The sequence below is a fragment of the Etheostoma cragini genome, chromosome 18 (genome assembly GCF_013103735.1).
Source record: "Etheostoma cragini isolate CJK2018 chromosome 18, CSU_Ecrag_1.0, whole genome shotgun sequence".
Lineage (NCBI taxonomy): Eukaryota > Metazoa > Chordata > Actinopteri > Perciformes > Percidae > Etheostoma > Etheostoma cragini.
This window is the reverse complement of record NC_048424.1, coordinates 17,272,313-17,279,904: the sequence shown is the minus strand read 5'-3', so window position 1 is coordinate 17,279,904 and position 7,592 is coordinate 17,272,313. Positions and strand designations below refer to the sequence as shown.

Genomic DNA, 7,592 nt, shown 5'->3' with positions numbered 1-7,592 from the left:
TGGTTGTGGCTTGGTCCATGCTAGTTAAATGGAGTTAATTTGTTAACTTAGGTTTGGGAGCAGGGCTACGCCAAAACCACACCTCTAATCACCAGACAAACCTACATATACCTTTCTGCGCGGCCAGGCTTGTGTCTCTGATTGCTTGACCCACCCTCCCTTTCCCTCTCCTTCATCCATCTTCCCCCTCTTCCCTTCCTGCTGCACATCTCTCTCATGTCTCTTCTAGGTACCGTCTGGGGGTCTGTAAACTATTCGGGCGAAAACTGCTTCTGAGACGGACCCCCACTCTGAATCTCTTCCACTCGGTCATCACACATCCTCCCGGACCAGCCATCGGACAACATCCACATCAATTTATCTATCTGCACATTCATGATGTTCATAAATCTTCAACTAACACATGGCTGTGGCGTGGCGAATGCTATTGAATTGTTAATAAATAAATATCCCAACATTGACGAATTGCCCAGCCCAAGTTTTTGTGTTGAATAATTTGTGGGAAACGTTCAATTCATGCATTATGCATGCCTAATGTTCTGTTGCCTAATGCCTACCTTGATGCACTAACTTGATGTTGTCAGTTGAAGTACAGCACAGTAGAAACCAGTACTTAAATTCAGTTGCAGCCTTCAAGGTACAGTAAGTGCCGCAACATTTTTTTACAGTGGTAAATGGATCTACATTCTAATAGTTGTCATTGGGATGATTTACTTAGAATCTTATTGAATTTGATCATTAATCCGCTTTGCGTTTTTATCAAGATGTTTACTGAATAATGTTAGATGGAGACCCAAAATACTGAATCTACCCACTGTAGCAATTACCACTATCAGAATATGGAACTATTAACACTTAATGCACTTTTAAACACATTTTGTTTTTATGGAGTCATTTCCTTTTCTTTTTGGTTTAATTTATGACAAGCACTTTGTTTTAAATGAGCTCCTTTGATTTGTGCCTTTTAAAAAGCACATTGTGTTGAATAAAAAAATGTTAAATTTTCACTTTCATGTTTTCTAACATTATTAGCAGATTTTAATTGTGTAGTCCTCATGTGTGCTTGTAGCATGTGTAATTGAAGCTTCATGTTTAACAAAGCAATAAAAGAGTGATATTGATCTTTACATCTTACTCTTTTAAAGCAAATCGGTGTATTTCCCAAAATGTTGAATAATTCCTTTAAACTTAAGTCCTAATGCGTGGACTAAAAACAAAATTTAACATTTGAAAGTTAGATCTGAATAATAAAAGCAAACCTCACCTACACAACACAAACATACTACACACACATACAGTCATAGACCTGGCAGTATAATATGGATGAATGCCATAATCTGTGGATGCCACATTTCTCTGGGCTCTGTGACATTGCATAACTTGCGGTTTTGGTAGTTTCACACCCTGCTTTCACTGTTTGCTCTTTGTTCCCACACTGCCATTCTGGGAAGTTTTTTATAGCTGCTTTTTTGACAGGTTAGAGTGAGCACTTTATGTGCTGCATACTTTCATCTCCCCTCAATTTTTAGCTTAGTGGAAGCCTAGAGGAAGTGGAGTCACAGACAGCCTTGCTTATTCTCTCTGACTAACAGTTGGTACTTACTGGAAACTCTCACTGGAAAAAAATCAACTCAACCTGTTTGAGTGAAAACAAAGTGGACAGACATAGGGAGAACCAAGCATCGTTTAGAAAGTGTGACGGCAGCCTATTCAGGTAAGTGGAACCCAGCAGGAGGAAAACGGCTTTTAAATTAGCTTCATTGGTCTTACTTATTTATTTTATTAACTTGAGTGGGAGAAATCAATCATACCTCAGTTCTTCAAAACGATAATCAGGTATTCATGTTTTGGCTTTGATTGAAAAGCTGTTCTTTGTTTTAAAGTGCCACTGTAATGTGTGGGTCATTCTTCCCTTTTGATGTTTCAAAGGATTGTCTCTGCACATGATAGGCTTTTAAACAGGATTAGGTGCAGATACATTTCAGATTTTCCACATCCCTTTGAGTAATGCACATATTTTGGCAAATTATTTTGAGAAATACTACTTTTGTGAATAGACATTTGCATTGTTAGTTTCTCTTGCATAAGTTCCAATTCAGGAGACCTTAACTTATCCCATTTAATTTAGGGAGAGATGCTTTTAAATACTAATGAGACCAGTTTTCTCACTTTGTTTTACTGCATCTATTAAAAATGCTTGATATCTTTTACACATTTGGTTTCCTCAGCTATCAACAGACTTTTAAACGTTATTACAATCAACAGTTGATTTTCTTTCATGAAAAACTGGGCTCTTTCAGTTTCCAAAATTAAAAAAGTATTGGTCAAATAAAAATATACTCTTTTATAAACAACCTGAAGATAGCACAACTTCAGCAGTGGCCCCTCTATGGGGAAGATAAACTGAAAAATCTTTGTAGCACAGCCCTGTATCACTAGGGTTGACATGACATGAGTCCTGGAAATATATCATTTAATCTCAGTTTCATTACATACATTCATATCTTGACATTAACGTTTTTGCTCACCAGGTAACATCACTGTAACTCTGGCTACAATGATGCAGTCAGCTGTGCTAAGGTTGTGTGTAAAGCTCATTTTGTATGAAAAATGTAACCGATTAGGACAAACATTAAAATAGTACCTTTCTTATTTGACTTTTATTAAGTGGTGCAGGGTTGTAGAAGATACATTAAAAATGGTTTAGAGTGTGGACTCAGGTTTCATTGTAGCAGTCAGCAGCTGGCACGGTGACAACAAAAAGAGCACACAGAGCAAAAGTCTGCTGTCCTTCTGCGTGCACTCTATACTTTTTTTATAATCAGATTATTATTTTTTTATAATCTTCAGTCATAAAGTTCATCTGCCACAAACAAAACCATTACCTCAACTCCAGCTTGCACATACCGTAATTCCTTAATTTAAAACTGGTATTTAATTAAAAGCCGGGCCTCTGATAGTGGCGTGGTCAACATGGACAAGTAAATGGTGGGATAGGGGAAAGATTAATGTGGATAATCTCCTAAGTGCCTTTAATATAATGTGCATTCAAGTTTATAGTAATGTATATTTCTACAAATGTTCATGTTCATGCTTTGTTTAATCAGTGCGGCAATTATGTGTGACTCAGCCAAGTGTAGCGTGTAGTGACATACAGGTGCCAACAGATGGCAGCAGCTACATTGAATATAACACGGGTCTCATTTAGTGCCAGCAGAGAATGACGGGCTCTGGTGTTATTTTTTACAAGATTCTAAAGATAATTTTTTGGGGCTTTCCTCTTTATTAGTGAAATTGGATAGACAGGAAAGGGGAATGAGACTCAGCAAAGGGCAGCTGGTTGGACTTGAACTTGGGCTCAAACCAGGACTCAGCCAACATGGTTACTGGGTGAATTAGAGTCCGGCCCGGCTCTGGTGCTATTGACGGACTTTTCAACAACAAAACGAAAAGAGTTTTAAAGTATGCGGAGGAAAACTTAGGTGAACATTAACCTTAGGAGAATCCGAGACTGCAAGAAACGTCTGGTGTTACATATGTAACCCTTGTTCCCCGAGATAGGGGAACGAGACACTGCGTCGGTTACGACACTATGGGAACGCCTTTAGGCATTTCAGGGCTGAATGCAAATGAAAACTACTCCAATCCTATTGGTCCTAGTGAGAACGGTAGCATGTGACGGCATAACCGTAGGGGCATATAAGCACACATAGCTCATTAGCTCTTTCTATGAAGCAAGGCACTCCAGGCGGGGCGAGGGGCGATGAACAGACGCAGTGTCTCGTTCCCCTATCTCGGGGAACAAGGGTAACATACGTAACCCGAGACGTTACCCTTCCAGGGGAACTCGAATTGCGTTGGTTACGACACTATGGGAACGAGATACCCACTAACCCGTGCCAAACCCCCGCCTGCCCCAGCGTGCAAGCAACCTGTGGGCACGACTAGGAGGAGAGCACCTCGGTGCCAGGTGCGGAGGGAAGGTCCAGACTATAAAACCAGAAGAAGGGGTGAGGAGTGGCCCACCCAGCCGCATAACAAACCCCCTGGAGAGATGCTCCAGAGAGGAGAGCCGTAGAGGCCGCCATGCCTCTCGTGGAGTAAGCCCGGACAGCCATAGGTAAAGGCAAACCGCGCACCTCATAGACCAGGGAGATTGTCTGAACAATCCAATTGCTGATAGTACGTTTGGAAGCGGGGAACCCAGCCCTGGGGAACCCAAAACACACCAGCAACTGGTCCTTCTTCCTCCACCTGGAGGACCTCAGAGCGAAAACACTCAGTGCTCTGACAGGGCAGAGCAAATGGAGCCTCCCGTCCTCCGCCGTCCCGAGGTGGAGGAGGAAACGTCTGCAGTACCACGGGCCCCGCGGCAGTGGACTGCACCTCGGGAATGTAGCTCGAAATGGGGTGCAGGACGGCCCTCACTTTACACGGGGCAAACTCCATGCATCGGGGAGCAACCGAAAGAGTCTGGAGGTCCCCCACCCTCCTCAGAGAGGTGATAGCAAGGAGGAAGGCCATCTTCAGGGTCAGGTACTTGGCCTCAGCCGACTCCATGGGCTCGAAGGGGGCCTCAGCCAAAGCTTCGAGAACCACTGCCAGATCCCAGGTGGGAATCCTAGGGCGAGTCACAGGTCTAATCCTCCGGGTCCCACGGAGAAACCGTACGACCTGGGGAAGTCTCCCCAGAGACCCATCCCTCGAAGGGGCGTGGAAAGACGAAATGACTGCCACGTAAACCTTGAGGGTGGATGGGGAAAGGCCCGCAGAGAAGCGGTCCTGCAGAAACTCCAGCTCCTGAACCACCGGGCAGCTAACTGGGTCCAGCATGTGTCCTCTGCACAAGGCAGGGAAGACGTTCCACTTCAGGCCATACATCCTCCGTGTAGACTGGGCCCTGGAGCTAAGGAGAGTCCAGACCGCTCCTGCCTCTAAGGACTGGGCCCCCTAAAGGGCCAGACCCACAGCCCCCAAAGGGCGGGGCAAGGGTGAAGAACCCGGCCCTCCGCCTGGGAATGCAGGTCCCTCTGAGGAGCCACAGCGGATCGTCCAGGAGCGCCACCAGGTCCGAGAACCACACTCGGGTCGGCCAGAACGGCGCTGCAAGAAGCAAGCGGATGCCCTCCCAACGGACCCTCTCCAGGATCCCCTGGAGCGACAGGGGGAAAAGCGTACAGACGCAGCCTTGGCCACTCCCGTACCATGGCGTCCAGCCCTAGCGGGGCCGGGGGCGTCAGGGAGAACCACAGAGGACAGTGTGTAGTCTCCCGAGACGCAAACAAGTCCACGTCTATAGGTCCGAACCTTACGCACAAGGACTCCACCACCTCGGGGTGGAGCCGCCATTCCCCGGGCCTCAGCCCCTGTCTCGACAGCAGGTTCGCACCCCGATACTGAAGCCCAGGGATAAACATCGCTCTGAGAGATAGCAGTCTCCGCTGGGACCAAAGGAGGATCCGATGTGCCAGTCTGCGAGAGGGCGCGAGCGCAGACCCCCCTCGGTGGTTCGTGAGTCGGACCTGACCAGCACGTGGTGACCCAGGATTGCAGGCAGGAAGCTCCTCAGAGCTCGGAACACGGGCAGCATCTCGAGGCAATTGATGTGCCATGACGAGTGATGCACCTGCCAAACATCCCTTGCCGAGCGGTCGACCATGACCGCGCCCCACCCGGTGAGGGAAGCGTCTGTCGAAGCGATTACACGGCGACAGGGTGCCCCCAGCGCGGCTCCTTGGGACAGGAAACAAGGCTTCTTCCACACCGATAGGGCACGAAGACATTTGAGCGCAACCCGTATCAGGCGGAACGGGTTTCCCCTCGGGGAGAACCCCTTGGATTTCAGCCACCACTGCAGGGCCCTCATGTGCAGAAGACCAGAAGGTATCACGCTGGAAGCAGCTGCCATGAGGCCCAACACCCTCTGGAAGTGTTTTACTGTGATGGCGCGGCCCAGCCGCACACTATTCACGGCGGCCAGAACGGACTCGACACGAGCTGGAGACAGACGTGCCAGCATCGTCAACGAGTCCCACACCACCCCTAAGAAGACAGTCCTTTGGGCGGGTGCTAGCACACTCTTTCCCTCGTTGAGCCTCAGCCCCAAACGAAGAAGATGAGCAAGGACGACATCTCGAACCGCTAACTATCGAGAGCCAGGAAAAGCCAGTCATCGATGTAATTGAAGACCCGGATGCCCTGGAGCCGCAGAGGGGCCAGCGCCGCATCCACACACTTGGTGAAAGTGCGAGGGGAGAGTGCCAGGCCGAAGGGAAGAACAAACGGAGACATGGAAGAATGTGACCCTCAGATCCACGGTGACAAACCAGTCCTCAGACCGGATGCTCTTCTCCAAGCCCCGCCAAGCTCCCGCGAAATCCGCCAGCGGAACCAACCCCTCAGGGCTGGTGGCCGTTGCGACGTGCCGATCACGGACGAGCCCCTGAAGCGGCCGCCAGGAAGAACCCGCCAATGATCCGCAGTTCGGGAGCCGAAATCTCCGGCCCACTGCCACCCCATGGGGCTGGCAGAGTGGAGAAGGCTCGTGGGCTGCTAGGGCTGCCCGAGCGCCACGGCGGCGGGAGGACAACAACGCCATCGGCCACCCTGGAGCAGACCTCAGTCGGCCTCCGGGGCATAGACACACGACGGCGGGGATGGTGAGCATCTGGAACCCATATCTCCTCAGAGACCGGTTCAGAACCCGCAGATCCAGAATAGGGCGCAGGTCTCCGTCCTTCATGGGAACCAGGAAGCACCGGCTGTAGAAACCGGACCCGCTGGCCGGCGGGGGAACGAGCTCCACGGCCCCCTTCTCCAGCAGCGAGCACACTTCCCGTCCCAGCACCAGGCCCTGATCCGGGCGCACCACAGTCCGGACCACCCCAGTGAAGCCGGGGGGCGGACCCGGAACTGCATCCCGTACCCGTCTGACGGTGCACAGAACCCACGGGGGGAGGTACTCCAAACCCCCCCAAGCTCCTGCTCAATCCGCCAGCATAACCAACCGCTCACGGCTGGTGGCCGGTGCGAAATGCCGATCACGGACGAGCCCCTGAAGCGGCCGGCAGGAAGAACCCGCCAATGAACCGCAACACGGGAGCCGAATCACCGGCCCACTGCCACCCCTAGGGGCTGGCAGCGCGTAGAAGGCTCGGGGGCGGCTAGCGCTTCCCGAGCGCCATGGCGGCGGGACAACAACGCTAGCGGCCACCCTGGAGCGGACTTCAGTCGGCCTCCGGGGGCTAAACACACAGTAAGGACCTCAGCGCCTCGCCCCTCCGCGACTAGCTGACGTCCCTCAGGTCCGACCTGCCGGGGAGGGGTGCGCGGGAGCGTTGCCCTGCGTCCCAAGCTGCTCGAGGGGGACCGCGAGAATCCACACTCCGTCCCTGGCGCTGACGGTGGGTGGCCCATCTCCAGCAACAGGCCCGCCTGGTAGGCCTGCAAAACCGCCATGGTGTGCAGGCTTGCACCAGCCTGGCCCGGCGCCATATACGTCTTCCCCACTAGCAAGGAAGACACCCGACACGACCCCGTCGGCAGCGCCGGCTGGCTGAAAGACGACGTCTGCTGGGGAGAGAGGTAACTCA

General features: G+C 50.8%; 1 protein-coding gene across 1 annotated transcript in view; it reads left to right on the top strand.

Annotated features, from left to right (window-relative positions):
* The first annotated feature begins 1,473 nt into the window (after positions 1-1,473).
* The window catches only part of si:dkey-1j5.4 (leucine-rich repeat-containing protein 15), a 32,071-nt gene continuing 25,952 nt past the window's right edge, over positions 1,474-7,592 (top strand). The window contains exon 1 of the mRNA XM_034900461.1: positions 1,474-1,714. The gene's annotated coding sequence lies outside the window, so the exon portion shown is untranslated. The remainder of the gene's footprint in view (positions 1,715-7,592) is intronic.